Source organism: Tamandua tetradactyla, chromosome 3, assembly GCF_023851605.1.
Source record: "Tamandua tetradactyla isolate mTamTet1 chromosome 3, mTamTet1.pri, whole genome shotgun sequence".
In the NCBI taxonomy this organism is placed as follows: domain Eukaryota; kingdom Metazoa; phylum Chordata; class Mammalia; order Pilosa; family Myrmecophagidae; genus Tamandua; species Tamandua tetradactyla.
Window position 1 is genome coordinate 48,105,894 of NC_135329.1, and position 15,958 is coordinate 48,121,851.

Genomic DNA, 15,958 nt, shown 5'->3' on the forward strand with positions numbered 1-15,958 from the left:
GGGGGTCTGAGGAGGATTAGGGTTAACCTCGGTAATAAAGTATACTCATGGGGGGTGGGGGGGCTCCTGTGTGGAAAAAGACCAACAGAAGAACCTGCGACAGTTCATTGTTAAATCAGTTATTCTGCCACATTTATTTTTCTAAGTCAAATAAATGACTTGTCACCTTACTGGTCAAGCTGATGTCTACAGTTACAGGGAAATTGATCCCTTCCGGCCAAGCTGATGTCCACATAAAGGCTCCAGAGTGCCCAGCCCACGAGGATCTTGCGCAGAGCATAACCGTGGACCCCTCGCTCTGCTTCTCTCTGAAAACCCAAACTAGGTGTCAGATGGCTCCCTATCCCACAATTTCCAGCCCCTGATTCCCCAAACTTGGACAACCTGCCTTGTTGACCTACAGCTGAATCCTATTAATTCTCCTCTGAGGTAAGAGAAAATCTGCAGCCCCCAAAGCCAAATGACTCTGGGAAGGGAGGAAGAGGGGAAGGGAGGAAGGCCTTTCTTACGCTGAGCTCCCCATCGAACATATTAATACCACAAGAGCTAGCACATACATGGTGCTACCCCCCACCCCCACCCAAGTGCTGCTCCATTTACATTATATGGATTAACCTATTTAATCCTCACAATTGTCCTACAGAATAGGTGCAACTGGGCGGGCAATGGTGGTGCAGTGATAAAGTTCTCGTCTGCCATGCTGGAGACCTGGGTTCGATTCCCGATACCTGCCTATGAAAAAAAATTGGTTTAATTATTTCCCCCATGTTACAGAAGAGGAAACTAGGCACAAAGACGTTAAGTCACTTCCGCAGGGATATAATACAAATTGTGTTGGTCTGGCTCCAAATGGCGGCATCTTATTCACGGTGCTTCCACTCCAACCCTGTCCCTCTTAAGAGTCTTCTCTTCCTACTTATGTACTACCTACCTACAGCTGCCAGGCTGCTTATAAGTGGACTGCAAGAGGACTCAAAGAACCGCACTGTTCTCCAAATCCCTTCTAAACCAGAGGATTCTTGCCAGGCTCTTTTCTTTTCCCCAGGCTTCTACTGAGGTTGAATACAAATGTTCTTTCTTTGCAACAGGGTGAAGAGCAGTTAAGAAAAGTTGCTGCTTTCTGCTTTCGGAAAAGAATGCCCAAGTCGGAGCAAACAGGAAAATGCTGCGAACATTTTTTTCTTCTTTTTTTTTTTTTTTTCAGGAGAAAGAGAAGTTGGGCAGACACAAAGCACATAAGATGATCCTGCTAAGCATTCGCCCAAAAGACTGTAAATGTGTCAAATCTTCCCAGGCCACTGAAATGAAATGTGTCAGTTGCAGATTGGTTTGTGTAGGTCCAGGAGAGGGCCAGGGTATGAGTTTCTGAAATGTTATGTGAGACTCGAGGTGGAGAAAAGGACTTTTGCTAGGTACGTTGATCAGTGGCTTCTTTCCCTTAAAGCTAGAGACCAGTATGAGGGGTGGGAAATCAGATTATGTGTTCATTGGATTAATGCTAATCAAGCTTTTACTCCATTATTTATTTATCAGATGCACCATTACTGAAGCCAATACTTTTTCTTGGACAGTGGCCTGGTGTGGGATGTCCACAGGATGGGGAGTCAGGAGGCTCAATTCTACTTTCAATCTCAATGCCCCACCCCACCCCAGCAAACTGTGTAGAGTAAGTCCCTGGGCATCTCTCTACATTTCCTCATCTATAAACTTAGAGGTCTGCACTAAATTACTACTAATTCTTTTGTAGCTCTGAGACTATACTTCCATTTTATTATGGATATATTTGTAGGCTTTTTTTTTTTTTCCTTAACACTTCACCTTAAAATTCTCTGCCAGTAGGAAAAGTCCAAAATCAAGGCCCATATTGTCTGGTCACAACTCATCCATCCCCTCCATCTCAAGAAGATTGAATGACCACCTCCTTTATACGACATTCCGGGGGTAATACTTCCATTCCAGGCTTGCCTCGTTCTCTGGCATCAAGGGATGTGGACAGACCAGTCTGCCCCACTGTGTGGCAAATTGAACAGGGCTGTGTCTTGCATACAAAACGCCAGTTTTTTATTGTGCCCCACACTTCTCCCAGTAACTCATCCCACGATGTCAGGGTTAATTAGTATGAATGTCTTGTAGACAGGGCTCATTTGTCCGTGAGTCAGGACTCCTCACCCTCTTCCGGGGACGCTGCCCGGAGCCATGGTGGGGAGAGAATGGGCCATGGAGTGGAGGCCAGCAGCTGAGCCCTCAGTCTTCCCCCAGCACCAGTTAGTAATCTCGGGGCAGGAACTGAGCTCTCCTCAACCACAGGCTCCTCATTCGAAAGATGGAGAAACAACACTGTCTTCACTTCCTGGGGCTGCTGTAACAAAGTACCACAAACCCAGTGGCTGAAAACAAGAGACATTTGTTATCTCACAGTTCTGGAGGCCTGGCGTATGAAAATAAGTCGACTCCCTCAGGACACTCTAGAGGAGAATGCACTTCCCACTTTGGGTGGCTGCCAGCTTCGTTTGGCTTGTGGCCACGGCTCTCTCTCTGCTCTGTCTTTCCACTGCCTGCTAAGTGTGTGTCCTGAATCTCCCAGTCTTATGAGATACTTGGGATACATTGAGAGCTGACAGGGATAACCAGGATAATCTCAAAATCCTCTTCGTAATCACATCTGTGGAGACCCTTTTTTCAAATGAGGGAATTAGGAATTTCCTGGGATTAGGAAGTGGATACACCTCTGGGGGCCATCTTTAGCCTGTCACAAATACCTACTTAACAGGGTTCTTCCGAGGATTAAATAAGATGCAAAAAAAAAAACAGAAAGGTAGGGCATGCTTCCCATGTGTGGTCCCGGTTCTAAGGACTTTTCAGATGTGTACTTGTGTGCTCCTACCCTGAACTCTATTCAGTAAGTACTATTTGTTCCCTTTCACAGATGAGAAAACTCAGGCCCAGAGGTTAAACAACCTGCCCAAGGTCACACAGCTATTAAATGACTCTAGCATGAGTGCTTTTAGACACTCGGATTTGTTGCCTATCTACCTGATCTAAGGAAGGCATCTGGTACATTGTAGATACCCCCAAATTCTAAATTTCTATTTCCTCATTTGCTCCCCACCCGTAAGGTACAGGAAGTCTCTCTGGAAATACAAGGAGCCCGTACTCTGTTGCTAGCACCCCTCTTCTAGGAATTTGGGGGGATGTGAGACACTGGAAGGCCCCGACCAGCTTACAGAGCTCCTACTTTGACTCCCAAGAACTGTGGCCACGGGTCACAAGATCGTGGCTCTGTGGGACAGGCCCTCGAGAGAGCACACCTCTCCCACTGGCTCTGCCAGTCTCATCCTTGTGTCCTTGGGTGAGGTGCAGATGCAATCAATAGTCTTGGGGTGACACGAGCATTCTGACTCTCCAGAGAGCTATAAGGATTAATTAACAATGGAGCAAGTTTGAAAAATATATAGATGCTAAAGCAAATCAAACTGATTTTCATTGATTTGTCCTTTGCCAGACTGCTGTATACCTCAAGCTGAAATGCTATTTGGATTTAAAAATGGGTGATTTTTAAAAATAGTTTATGCAAAAATACAAGCAAGCATTTTTAACATGGAAAATAAAAGGCATTAAAATATAATGACAAGGACAGGCCACGGTAGCTCAGCAGGCAGAGTTCTCACATGCCATGCCGGAGACCTGGGTTCAATTCCCAGTGCCTGCCCATAGAAAAAAATAAATAAATATATATATATATATATATACAAACACACATGCGTGCATATATAACAAAACAAGGCAAAGGTCTTGGTGAAGGCTTTTTTCGTACAAAAGCCCACTCCATTCCAGAACAAATGCCTTCTGAGGTGAGATGGGCCATGCAGGGGAAACGGCCTCCCCACAGAGGCAACAGGGGAAAGCAGCAAATAGGATCGTGGGCTCGGAACCCACTGCATCCGCAGGCCCGGCTGGCCTCTCATCATTCTCCTAGCCAAGTCCCACTTAAATTACCAAACCTGGGTTCTTCATCTTCCTGCCTTAATTGTTTCTAGTGTCCTGGCACCCTGTGGCATTTAAGAGAATGTTTTGAAAAATAGTAACTTACTAAGGTAGAAAATTGGGAATAGAAAATACAGCAATTCAAAAAAGGAGGCACATGAGAAAAAGAGGACACCTGCTCCCCAAGAAGCTGCCCGGACAGTTTTTTCCAACTGAGCCAGGGCCTGGCTGCAGGCTAACTAGTGGGTAGCTGTGCAGCTTCCTCCCCCTTGGCAGCCCTTACCACCCAGGCCCTCACCAGGGCGCGACTGCTCAGGCCCTGCTCTGAGGTGTCCTCCCTGCCCTCCAACAAGCTCTTGTCTCCTCAGAGCACAGCTGGCAAATGTGAGCAATGATCTAGGCTAAAATATTCATGCTAAAGACTCCCGAAACTGCCACCCACCCCCAAAAGCCCAGTAACTTCTTATATGAAGCCTTGGTCCTAAGGAAACTTCCCTGACAACCCTCCTCCTTCCCCATGTCCCCCCTTCCCCAAACCCCTCCCCACAGTCCCTTTCCAGCCCCACAGCCCTCCCCCTTCCCCACATCCCCCTTCTGTCCCATCTCCTCCCCTCAGAGTTCACTGCTCCTCCTCATTGCTTCCTTAGCACTTGCCACCCTACGCTGAAATCGCTGGTTCACTTTTTCTCACTAGAATGGGCTTCTGGAGGGTCAGAACTGCTTTCTTACTCATCTCAGAGTGGGTGACCCAGAAATCCCCAGGGGTGTGTGTGGACTGAAATGCAGCAGAAGGCATGGTACATGGTGGGTTTTCAGGGTCAGGAGAGAAGCACTTTGGGAATCATTTGACCGTGCTTCACAGATCCCTCTGCCTGTTCGTGGGGTGGCTGTGTTTGTGAAGCTGGTGAGGGTGAACCAGTCTTCTGGGCTAGGCAGGGGGTACAGCTGATGGCCCGAAAGCTCTTCAGCATCCGGAGCCAGCCCTGGGTTTCAAAGAGCACACACGCACACGTGCACACACACACACACACACAGAATCACTCTAACATTTTTCAACACAGGGGGGTTTTTTTCCCTTAAGTTTTAGTCAGCGGGACCAAGGACTGCTTGATGAAGTACAGGCGGATGTGGTGCCTGTCAAAGACAAGTAAACAGAGCAGCTCCCTTTTCTAATTAAGAGCATAAATCATTTCCTCCTTCAGCAGCCAGCTGGAAGCCTTCACTTCCCAATCTTCTCTAGCCCTCTTGTTCAAGAAGGGCGGCTCATCGGCTTCATGATTTCACCCCCACGCAATGAGTCTTCTGACCGAGAGGTGTGGGAGGACAAGCCAGGCAGGGGTGAGGCAGGCAGCCTCGTGTTTTCAACCAACAGAAAGAGCTTACATTTCATTTTCCCCGAGGTTCTTCAGTTTCTCCTTCCAGTGGCTCGGCTTCATCTCAAAATGCTCCTGGGAGGCAGAGACATGGTCCCTGCAAAGAGAATAGGGAACGGATCCCCAGGGGCAGTTCTTCCTCTGAAAGTAGGAGCTGCTGCAACTCTGTGTATGCCCTGGGCTTGGGAACTGCCACTGAGTTCCACTCTCAGGCCTGCCACTTCCTCCCTTGCCAATTCTAGAGGAGGTAATGACAGCACTACATAGGCACCTCATTTAATTCCTAAATTGTAAAGTGGACATCACCCACATTTACTGATGAGGAAACGTGAGACACCCTTGTGCCCAACGTCCCACCACGGACCAACAACTTCAGTTCTGGTTTGTCTGGGCCCATAACCATGCACCGTGCTGCCCCCTGCCCCAGCCACTTCGAGTCTCTTCCTCCTTACACTCTCCTTCCCCAGTAGGACTCGTGGTTTGTAAAGGCAGCCTTTGTGATTCCTTTGTAACTTCCAGATACCTCAGCACCTGTTCAAATGGGCAATGGCCCTCAATGTACCAGCCAGAGCAGAGACACAGAGGGCCTTGGAAGCAGGAACCACAGAGATATGCCACTGAGGTCCCAAGATCATCATTTATGTGGGCTACAATTCCTTCTTCCCTGCCTCTTTATTTATTTTAAACCATGTCAAATTGCTTCCTGTGAGCCAGAGTCAACTTGCCAGGCTGGTACAGTCTTTTCTGTGTGGGGCATGATGTTACTTCTCCTGGTTTGTTGGCAGGGGGAGAGGGATAGTGAGAATACAAATTAGAAATCTGACTTGTCAGGAGTCCATCATCCCAAACGTTTCCATCCCAGTGTTCTCACTTATTAAGTAAAAGAAAACACCAAACTACCAGAAAGGAAAATTTTGCAATTTAAAGTTTTCATGATGTCACAATATTGAGGACAATAACTAACACCTGATTTGCAATAGAACTGAATAATATCCATTTCCTATTGTGAGAAGTGTCACTGATCCAGTTTAACTGAGGCACTGCCACACCCATATGGAAATAAACTACTAGGATTTTAAAAGAATTTTTATTTGTCCTGACTTAGATAAAATTGGATAATTCTTCAAATGTTGCTTTTTTTTTTTTTAATTTTTAAGGATTAGGAAAGAAAAATGGAGACTAAGTATAGGAAAGACTAACAGGTATAAACTCCCTCTTAGCCTATCACAGGTAATATGGCCCTGTCCTACAATAAAAACTACCAAGAGTAAAGTAAGATAACCATCAATCCTCATAAGAATTACAACTGCAAAATTAAACATGTAAACCTGATTTGTCTTTTTCTACCAACAAACATAGCTGTCAAGACCACCTAGTGCAATGGTGTTAAATATATGCCTCTCTTATGGTGGCTTGGAGCTATGTACTCCTGAAAAAAAATATGTCCTTAAACTTAATCCATTCCCATGGGTGGGAACCCAATGTAAATTAAGACCTTTTGATAAATTTACTTTATAGGGAAAGTCACAAAGTGAGAAAAAAGCCACAGAGGGAGCAGCCAGAAGCTGAAAGTCAATGGAACCCAGAAGAGAAAGGAAAGGCAAGGAAGCACTGCCATATGACAGAAAAAAACTAGGCCAAGGATTACCAACAGCCAGCTCCAGAATGCCTGTTTTTGCGAAGAAAGCATTTCCTTTATGACATCTTGATTTGGAGTTCTCCTAGCCTGAAAACCATGAGCCAATAAATTCCCATTGTCTAAGCCAACCCACTGCATGGCATTTGCTTTAGCAAAGAGGAAACTAAAACAGTTTCCTATAGTAGACATCAAGATTAGAAGCATTAGGAAAAAATAAAATAAATAAATAAATAAAAATGGTCCACTCTTCTATATCAGATTTCATCCCCTCTCCAAATTCTGTCTGAAAACCATTATTTCCAAGGCTTGTGAGGAAATTTTTTAAACCTTGTGGCAACCATATGGGTAATTATAAATGCCAATACTACTGCATTATACTTTTTATTATGTAAATCCACTTCCTACTTTTTTACAGGTGCTAAACTGAAAATGCATAAAAAGTACCAACAAAACTTTAGTCTGGAGCTATAAGTATTATTTCTAGATTTTGAGAGACTGTGCTATATATGTAAAATGTGGTATCTCCCTGTAACTTTGGCTACCTGTGTGACATCTAAGACTCAGAGCTGGAGTTCTGCAGCTCTGAATGTGAGATTGCAACATGCAACAACTGTTTAAAAAAAAAAAAAGATTGGGCTTCAGTTAGAGGTAAGAATGAAGGTGATCAGGTTAGGACCAAGGTAAATCAGAATACAGGAGTAAGGAGGACATTGTCTGTATTTTAGAACTTCACCTACTGTATGAGAACAAAAAAGAGTGCTTTGTTTTGTCCAAAATCTAAATTTTCTGAAGTATATAATCTAGTTTAACCTGTCTGGATAGCTCATTTACATTGAATCTGTAAATCAATTTAGGTAGGATTGACATCTTAACTATATTTAGTCTTCCAATCCATGAACACGGTATGCCCTTCCATCTATTTAGGTCTTCTGTGATTTCTTTTAACAGTTTTTTGTAGTTTTCTTTATATAGGTTTTTTGTCTCTTTAGTTAAATTTATTCCTAGGTATTTTATTCTTTTAGTTGCAATTGCAAATGGGATTTGTTTCTTGATTTCCCCCTCAGTTTGTTCATTACTAGTGTATAGAAATGCTACAGATTTTTGAATGTTGATCTTGTAACCTGCTACTTTGCTGTACTCATTTATTAGCTCTAGCAGTTTTGTTGTGGGGAATAGCTCATTTAAATACTCCAAATACATGGCCAGAGTGGGAATGAAGGCTTGTGATTCTACATAACATCCCAGAGTACTGGGGGCAGACAATTAAAAAGTATTGGCAAATGTTTCTTGAAGATGACTGTATAATGATATAGCTTTTGCAATGTGACTGTGTGATTGTGAAAACTTTGTGTCTGATGCTCCTTTTATCTACAGTATGGAAAGATGAGAAAAGATATGGATTAAAAATAAATAAATAACAGGGGGAACAAATGTTAAAATAAATTTAGTAGATTGAAATACTAGTGAGCAATGAAAGGGAATGGTAAGGGGTACTGAAAAGAAATAGGGGAAACAAAGGTTAAAACATATTGCATTGATGGAAATACTAGCAGTCAGTGAGAGGGAGAGGTAAGGAGTATGGTATCTATGAGTTTTTTTCTTTTTTCTTTTTATTTCTTTTTCAGAATTGATGCAAATGTTCTAAGAAATGATCATGGTGGTGAATATCCAACTATGTGATGATATTGTGAGTTACTGATTATATACCAAGAATGGAATGCTCATATGTTAAGAATGTTCATGTTTGTATGTTGTTATGTTTAAAAAAACAATTTTTTTTTTAAGTTTTGGCAAGTCCCTTGAGGGACTGAAGAGAAGACCTGGAATTAAGCTTTACCACCAGGGAAACCCTTGATACTGTCTCAAGAATTAGGGACTCCCACAATTCAGTGGGTCATACCCTTGGTCTTGAGGACTACTCTTGTGAAGCTTATTTCTGTAGCAGAGAAGCTGCACCTACCTACACTTCTGCCTACGAGTTACTTCCAGAAATCCTCTTTTGTTGCTTAGATGTGGCCTCTCTCTCTCTAAACCCACTTCTCCAAGTAAAAGCATTACCTTTCCCCCATGTGGGACACAACATCCAGGAGTGAAAGTCTCTCTGGCCATGTGGGACAGGACTCTCAGGGATGAGCCCAGCCCTGGCACTGTGGGATCCACAACACTTACCTGAAGAAAAGGGGGAAAAGAAATGTACCAAAATAAGGTATCAGTGGCTAACAATTTTTAAATGGAGTCTAGAGGCTATTCTGGAGGCTACTCTTATGCGAGCCTCAGCTAGACATTGCTAATTATCACAGTCTGCCAAACCCCAACTGAAACCATTCTTGTTAACCCTAAAGAATACCTAGGACTCTACCTGAGATTCTACAAAAAGTTTCATATACTAAGATTATTTTCCAGAAACTTACAACCTCCAAATGGGTTCCCAAAGGGAAGCTTCTCCAAAAACATCAACTAGTTCTGTCCTCCTATTCCATATTATCAACACCCCTTTCCAACATGAAAACACTAAAATGGTCATTACCCAATCATCCCCAAAGATTAGGAGAAGGATTAAAGGAGAAGGAAGAGTTATAACAGAGAAGATGGGTTTTAACAAATTAGTGCGTCTACTAAAACATTATATTGATATTTCTTTTAGTATCCAGTGTCTTGGAGCAACTAGAAGGAAAAATCTAAAATTTTGGAACAGTAACGCACACCAAATTCTGAAATCTGCTCGTATTTGTTACAATGTACTTTGAAATTCATTGCTTTTTAAATATATGTTATATTTCACAATAAAAAAAAAAGTTTTTTAAGTAATGCTAAAAAGTCCCCTTCGGGGAATGGTGAGAATGGGGGGAAATTCAACTTTCCCAAGTTGAATTCTTGAAATTCTCACAAGCAGTATGGACAACCAAAGCAATACGCTGAACACCCAATCTTGGGGCTTGTTCATATGAAACTTAAGCCCACAAAGGATAGGTCAAGCCTACTTAAAATTAGGCCTAAGAGTCACCACCAAGAGAGCCTCTTTTGTTGCTCAGATGTGGCCTCTCTCTCCAGCCAACACAACAAGCAAACTCACCATACTCCCTCTGTCTACGTGGGGCATGACTCCCAGGGGTGTGGACCTTCCTGGCAACGTGGGACAGAAATCCTAGAATGAGCTGAGACTCAGCATTAAGGGGTTGAGAAAAACCCTAGAAGGAGCTGAGACTCAGCATCAAGGGACTGAGAAAACCTTCTGAACCAAAAGGAGGAAGAATGAAATGAGACAAAGTGTCAATGGCTGAGAGATTCCAAACAGAGTCGAGAGGTTATCCTGGAGGTTATTCTTATACCTTAAGTAGATATCACCTTGTTATTCAAGATGTAACGGAGAGGCTGGAGGGAACTGCCTCAAAGTGTAGAGCTGTGTTCCAGTTTCTTGATGGTGACTGAATAATGATATAGCTTTCACAATGTGACTGTGTGATTGTGACAACCTTGTGTCTGATGCTCCTTTTATCTACCTTGTCAACAGACGAGTAGAACATATGGAATAAAAACAAAAAATAGGGGGCCGGGCCAAGATGGCAGCTTAGCAATGTGGAGGTTTTAGTTCGTCCTCCAGAAAAACTAGTAAATAACCAGAAACAATACAGAACAGCTCCTGGGGCCACTTCAGTGACTGGACACACAGCATACCCCAGTCTGGACCAGCTGGACCGGCTGCGAGCACCCCCAGAACCGTGAGTTCCCCAAGCCGCGGTGACCAGTGCCCCTCCCCCATGGCTGCTTCCCAGTGGGGAAAGGAAAGAGACTTTACCTGTAGCAGGGGTTGAGCCCGACCAAACGCCAATTGTGGAATTAATTAACAAATTCTGACTACTAAAAATAGGCCTCCAGGTTGGGTGAACCTGGTCAAAGAGGAGGTCACTCGTTTTTGCCCCAGCGCCAAGGGGGCAGGGGTGACAGAAAAAGGAAAGAAAAAGAAGGAAACAGAGGTTTTTTGTTTGTTTGTTTTGTTTTTCATTAATTAAAAAAAACACAACATTTAGAAATCATTTCATTCTACATATACAATCAGTAATTCTTAATATCATCACATAGATGCATATTCATCATTTCTTAGTACATTTACATTGATTTAGAAAAAGAAATAGACAACAGAAAAAAATAAAACGATAATAGAGAGAAAAAAATTTTTTAAAAATTAAAAAAAACTATACCTCAGATGCAGCTTCATTCGGTGTTTTAACATAATTACATTAAAATTAGGTAGTATTGTGCTGTCCATTTCTGAGTTTTTGTATCCAGTCTTGTTGCACAGTCTGTATCCCTTCAGCTCCAATTACCCATTATCTTACCCTAGTTCTATCTCCTGATGGTCTCTGTTACCAATGACATATTCCAAGTTTATTCTCTAATATCGGTTCACATCAGTGGGACCATACAGTATTTATCCTTTAGTTTTTGGCTAGTCTCACTCAGCATAATGTTCTCTAGGTCCACCCACGTTATTACATGCTTCATAAGTTTATTCTGTCTTAAAGCTGCATAATATTCCATCGTATGTATATACCACAGTTTGTTTAGCCACTCGTCTGCTGATGGACATTTTGGCTGGGAAACAGAGGTTTTTGTGGCTGTGTTTCTACAAAGGCTTGACTGCCTTTGGATACAGCAGCAGGGCTCCTCAGGCTGCAACTGTCCCAGGCATAGACAGAAACAAGCTTGTTTGAGGGCTTGTCTGGAACCTGTGCCTTCCCCAGGGGAGGGATGAAGCCCAACTCAGGTGGAATCCCTCTCTCAAGGAATTCAGACACCAAGGCTTGGTAATTTGAAGCCATTAAAACCAGCCTACAACCTCTCCTCTGTCTCCACCACGCCCCCAGCCAAAGTTAAAGGTACCACATCATCTTATGCTGGTGGGACCTGCAGGCAGACAAGCACCACATACTGGGCAGGATAAGAAAAACAGAGCCCAGAGACTTCACAGGAAAGTCTGTCAACCTGCTGGGTCTCACCCTCAGGGAAAACCAAAGCAGGTGACTCTTTCCTCCTGATAGGAGACCAGTTTGGCCTGGGAAAATCCAGCTGGGGTCTATAATACCTATGTAGACCCTCTTCAGGGTGGGGTGTGGAAAGGTACCATACAACCAGGGCAAGAAACAAGAAAACAAGAACTGAAAAATTCTCCTCTGTTAAACAAAACCTAAGCTAGTGGTCCAGAAAAAGGTGAACTGAATGTCAAAGAACAGATAGACAACAAATTCATCCAGCAAGAAAATCCTAGGTAAACGAAGTGAAAGCAATCTCCAGAATAAACTAATTAAGGTAATTAGATGCCTAAACACCAGCAAATAATAACAAATCACACTAGGAAAATTGAAGATATGGCCCAGTCAAAGGAACAAACCAACAATTCAAATGAGATACAGGAGCTGAAACATTTAATTCAGAATATACGAATACACACGGAAAACCTCATCAAAAACCAAATCAATGAATTGAGGGAGGATATAAAGAAGGCAAGGAATGAACAAAAAGAAGAAATCAAAAGTCTGAAAAAACAAATCACAGAACTTATGGGAATGAAAGGCATGGTAGAAGAGATGAAAAAAAAAACAATGGAAACCTACAACGGTAGATTTCGAGAAGCAGAACATAGGATTACTGAACTGGAGGACGAAACATCTGAAATCCGTCAGGCAAAAGAAACTGTAGGGAAAAAAATGGAAAAATATGAGCAGGGACTCAGGGAATTGAAGGACAATATGAAGCGCATGAATATACGTGTTGTGGGTGTCCCAGAAGAAGAGAAGGGAAAAGGAGGAGAAAAACTAATGGAGGAAAATTTTCACTGAAAATTTCCCAACTCTTATGAAGGACTTAAAATTACAGATCCAAGAAGAGCAGTGTACCCCAAAGAGAATAAATCCAAATAGACATACTCCAAGACATTTACTAATCAGAATGTCAGAGGTCAATGAGAAAGAGAAAATCTTGAAAGCAGCAAGAGAAAAGCAATCCATCACAGACAAGGGAAGCCCAATAAGACTATGCGTAGATTTCTCAACAGAAACCATTGAGGCAAGAAGACAGTGGGATGATATATTTAAATTATTAAAAGAGAAAAACTGCCAACCAAGAATTCTATATCCGGCAAAATTGTCCTTCAAAAATGAGTGAGAAATTAAAACATTTTCAGACAAAAAAATCACTGAAAGAATTCGTGACTAAGAGACCAGGTCTGCAAGAAATACTAAAGGGAACACTAGAGACAGATATGAAGGCAGAAGAGAGAGGTGTGGAGAACAGTGTAGAAAGGAAGACCATGAGTAAAGGTAAAAAGAAGGAAAATAAGAAGGACATATAAAAGTCAAAATGCAAAATGGTAAGGAGGGTACTGCCCAGGCAGTAATAACACTAATGTTGATGGATCAAGTTTCCCAATCGGGGGACATGGACTGGCAGAATGGATTAGGGAACAGGACCCATCTATATGCTGCCTCTACTCAAAGGACATGAGGGCAAGAACACAAATGGACATTTGCACACCAATGTTTATAGCAGCATTATTTGCAATTTCCAAGAGATGGAAACAGCCAAAATGTCCATCAACAGACAGGTGGCTAAACAAACTGTGGTATATACATACAATGGAATATTATGCAGCTGTAAAACAGAATAAACTTATGAAGTATGTAACAACATGGATGGACCTTAAGGACATTATGCTGAGTGAGATTAGCCGAAACAAAAGGACAAATACTGTATGGTCTCACTGATATGAACTGACATTAATGAATAAACTTGGAGAATTTCGTTGGTAACAGAGACCATCAGGAGATAGAAATAGGGTAAGATACTGGGTAACTGAGCTGAAGGGATACAGATTGTGCAACAGGACTGAATGTAAAAACTCAGAAATGGACAGCACAATACTATCTAACTGTAATACAATTATGTTAAAACACTGAATGAAGCTGCATGTGAGAATGATAGAGGGAGGAGGGCTGGGGTCACAAATGAAATCAGAAAGAAAGATAGACGATAAAGATTGAGATGGTATAATCTAGGATTGCCTAGAGTGTATAATGACAATGACTAAATGTACAAATTTAAAAAATGCTTTTGCATGAGGAAGAACAAAGGAATGTCATTACTGCAGGGTGCTGAAAATAGATGGTAATTAATATCTTAAAATTTCAACTTATGTGTGAGACTAAAGCAAAAAATGTTTTATTTGGTACAAAATTTATATTTTGACTAGTGCATTCCTAATATAACTTATGTAGATAGCTTGGTTGAACAACATAAGTACATGGAACCTTGGGTAGGATATGAGATTTTGTTGGTTTGTCCAGAGTGATGCCCCGATGAATACCAGAGTGATTTGATCAGTGAGTGGAAAAGTATTTGCAAAGTCTCCTTTGGGGAATGGTGAGAATAGGGTAAAATTCAACCTCCCCAAGTTGTATTCTTGATATTCTCACAAGCAGTGTGCACAACCAAAGTTATAGGCTGAGCCCCCAGTCTTGGGGTTTGTTCATATGAAACTTAACCCCACAAAGGATAGGTTAAGCCTACTTAAAAGTAGGCCTAAGAGTCACCACCAAGAGAACCTTTTTGGTTGCTCAGAGGTGGCCTCTCTCCGACCAACACAACAAGCAAATCACCACCCTCCCCCTGTCTATGTGAGACATGACTCCCAGGGGATTGGACCTTCCTGGCAACGCGGGACAGAAATCCGAGAATGAGCTGGGACTCAGCATCAAGGGATTGAGAAAAACCCTAGAATGAGCTGAGACCCAGCATCAAGGAATTGAGAAAATCCTCTCGACCAAAAGGGGGAAGAGTGAAATGAGACAAAGTGTCAGTGGCTGAAAGATTCCAAACAGAGTCAAGAGGTTATCCTGGAGGTTACTGCTGTTATCCAAGAGGAAATGGAGAGGCTGGAGGGAACTGCCTGAAAATGTAGAGCTGTGTCCCAGTAGCCATGTTTCTTGATGATGATTGTGTAATGGTGTAGTGTTCACGGTGTGACTGTGTGATTGTGAAAAAACCTTGTGTCTTATGCTCCTTTTATCTACCTTGTCAACAGACGAGTAGAACATATGGAATAAAAATAAATAATAGGGGGAATAAATGTTAAAATAAATTTAGTTTGAAATGCTAGTGATCAATGAAAGGAAGGGGTATGGTGTGTATGGTTTTTTTTTCATTTTTCTGTTGTCTTTTTATTTCTTTTTCTGAATTGATGCAAATGTTCTAAGAAATGATGATGATGATGAATATGCAACTATGTGATGATACTGTGAATTACTGATTATATATGTAGACTGGAATGATCACATATTAAGAATGTTTATGTTTCTTTCCTGTAATTTTTTTTAAAAAATTAATTTAAAAATTAAAAAAAAACAGGAAAAAAATAATAGGGGGAACAAATGCTAAAATAAATTTAGTTTGAAATGCTAGTGATCAGTGAAAGGAAGGGGTAAGGAGTATGGTGTGTATATATTTTTTTCCTGTTTTCATTTTATTTCTTTTTCTGAATAGATGCAAATGTTCCAGGAAATGATCATGATGATGAATATGCAACTATGTGATGATATTGTGAATTACTGATTATATATGTAGAACGGAATGATCAAAATAGGAATGCTTGTGTTGGTTATGTGTGTTTTGGTATTTAAAAAATTAAATTAAAAAAAAAAAGTAACGCTAAATCAAGGGTTTGGACATATAATGTACAAAGATATATTTTGTAATAAGTACCCAAAAGTAGGCAGGGGGACAGGGGGGTATAGGAGCAGCATGTATTCTATTGAAGATAAGTTTATATCAAATAAAATACGATTGTTATAGATTTAGGATGTTAAATTTTAACCTCACGGTAATCACAAAGAAAATTCATGAAAAATACATTCAGAAAGATATGGCAGCCCATGACAAACTCTGGGATCTTTCCTGTCCGCTTGTTGAA

General features: G+C 41.7%; 1 long non-coding RNA gene across 2 annotated transcripts; it reads left to right on the forward strand.

The window, feature by feature from the left end:
* Positions 1 to 1,785, forward strand: LOC143677280 (uncharacterized). Of its 2 annotated transcripts, none has more exons than XR_013172487.1 (3): positions 1 to 429; positions 1,089 to 1,412; positions 1,534 to 1,785. It is a non-coding gene; the product is annotated as an uncharacterized LOC143677280 (long non-coding RNA). The 2 variants fall into 2 exon arrangements; XR_013172488.1 differs by having other exon boundaries at positions 1,205 to 1,412.
* Positions 1,786 to 15,958: the final 14,173 nt, after the last annotated feature.